Raw genomic sequence first — 2,270 nt, 5'->3', positions numbered from 1 at the left:
GGTTCTTTGAAGAATCTGCATACTGTTTTCCATAGAGGTTGTACTAATTTATAGTCCCACCAACAGTGCATAAGTGTTCCTTTCTCTCTGCATCTACGCCAGCATCTATTGTTTTTGGACTTTTTGATAAATGCCATTTTAACTGGGGTAAAGTGATATCTCATTGTGGTTTTAATTTGCATTTCCCTGATGATTAGTGATGTTGAGCATTTTTTCACGTTTCTTCTTTTGAGAAGCTTCTGTTCATGTCTTTTGCCCATTTGTTAATAGGGTTGTTTGTTTTTTTCTTGCTGATTTGCTTGAGTTCTTTCTAAATTCTGGTTATTAGCCCTTTATTGGATGTGTAGCTTGTGAATATTTTCTCAAATTCTGTAGGTTGTCTATTTGCTCTGTTGATTGTTTTACTGAAAGATTTCTTATCTTCTCACTTAATCTTTGGCCTCTAGTTTTCCCCTTGAAATCTGCAGGTGAATTTCACACTCGCTAAAGCAAACACTGCTTTCTTCACCATAAATGAGAAATAGAGGCCAATCTAGGCTGGGCTGTTTCATTTGGCACACCCCACAGCTACTGACAGTTCAAGCTGGTCTTATCACTGTGATTGCAATAGTTAGAGGAGCCCATTCAGGGAACTTCTATTAATATATACCACTGGGGAAGTAAATTAGTATTTTTAGTGGTATTGTATATTACATTGAGACCCCTTATTTATGTTGTTGCATTGTGTATGTATCCCCAGAACCATACCTGAATTTCTTACCACTCATCTTACTTCTGAAAAGTACTTGGTAAATATTCCCACTATTTCCTGCAAAGTGAGACTTAAAGAAGACAGAGCTTCTTATGTAAGTAGCAAATAAGCTACAAAAATCCCATGAACCAGAAGGATACTATAAAGTGCTAAGAAAAATTGCTTAGCACCTTTTAAAATACCCCAAAGATATGCAAACTAACACTGAGAAAAGTTCTAAAAAATATCTCCCTCCCCTGGAGAAGGTGTTTCTGGTTGTTGAGATAAGTAAGTAAAGCAATCTTTTACTCAGATTTTGTAAGTGTAGTTAATTATAATTGCTGAAGTTCAATTATGCTAAGCTAATAATAGTACCATTTATTTGGCTCTTACTCTATACCAAACACAATGTCAAGCTATTTATATATATAGTCTTATTTATTCCTTATAACCACTTAATGAAGGTAGATTATATTATCTGCATTTTACAGATTTTAAAAAAATGGGGAGGTTTAGAAATTAGCCTGAGGTCACGCAGCTACCAATGTTGGAGTCAGAATTTGGACTCAGAACTCCCTGAATTACCAATCCTATAATCTTAGCTTTCATGCAATAATACAGTATAGTAAGTGTAATGCGGACACGTATCATAATGAGCTATATTCCAGTTAATTTGTGCCACTCCTCAACCTAAGCATTCTTATTTTCAATATCTGCTTCCAACTTCCAGGAAAGTATCAAGACAAGATTTCATATGGTCAGTTACAGATAATTCTTAAGTTACATCTCAAGGTGTTGGCAACTCAAGTACCCTTCACAAAGTACCTTTCTTTTTGTTCTTAATTCACAAGGTTTGGCCCTGTGTCCTAAAGTACTTTCATCTCCAGAGAGTCCTTAAAAAGAGCACTGATGCCTCTTGGTATCCCAAGGTGATTCTCAACAGTGCTCTGCAATGATGACTTCACTTCTCTGGTGGGGTCACCTTTGTGGGAGAGTTCAGCCACCAACAGCTGGTCATCCACAGGAACCACGACTTAGGCCAGGAGTGGAATAATGTATTACTCCCTTGAAAATTCAAGGGGAATTTTGAGAGCCTGATTTTTTTTCCAGGTCTCTTGGTAAGCATCCTAATTTCTTTCAACAAAAAAATACTGATTTTTTTTTAAATATGGAATGCTTCACAAATTTGCGTGTCATCTTTGTGCAGGCACCATGCTAATCTTCTCCATGTTGTTCCAATTTTAGAATATGTTCTGCCAAAGCGAGCACAAATTACTGATCTTTAGAAAACACAAGCAAGGTTTCATCCCAGGTTACTTTTAGAAGATCTTAGTCTTTATATTGGGCATTATTAAATAAGATATAATAATTATGTATAAATTCCAAACTACACTGTTTGTAGTGAAAGCAGGTATCCCCTCTCAACCTGTTCCAACTTTAGACCCACGGGCAGGCGCAGAAAGCCTACCTACCCACTATTACAGTTGACCCTTGAACAACGTGGAGGTTAAAGGTGCCAACCCCCTGCAGTCGAACATTC

General features: G+C 36.9%; 1 non-coding gene across 1 annotated transcript; it reads right to left on the bottom strand.

The window, feature by feature from the left end:
* Nucleotides 1–1,892: 1,892 nt before the first annotated feature.
* LOC138392715 (U6 spliceosomal RNA) lies at nt 1,893–1,999 on the bottom strand. Its single transcript, XR_011235000.1, has one exon. It is a non-coding gene; the product is annotated as a U6 spliceosomal RNA (small nuclear RNA).
* Between the last annotated feature and the right edge of the window lie 271 nt (nt 2,000–2,270).

This window comes from Eulemur rufifrons, chromosome 9, assembly GCF_041146395.1.
Source record: "Eulemur rufifrons isolate Redbay chromosome 9, OSU_ERuf_1, whole genome shotgun sequence".
Taxonomy (NCBI): domain Eukaryota; kingdom Metazoa; phylum Chordata; class Mammalia; order Primates; family Lemuridae; genus Eulemur; species Eulemur rufifrons.
Note: the sequence above shows the minus strand (reverse complement) of the source record. Positions and strands in the feature narration are given on the sequence as shown.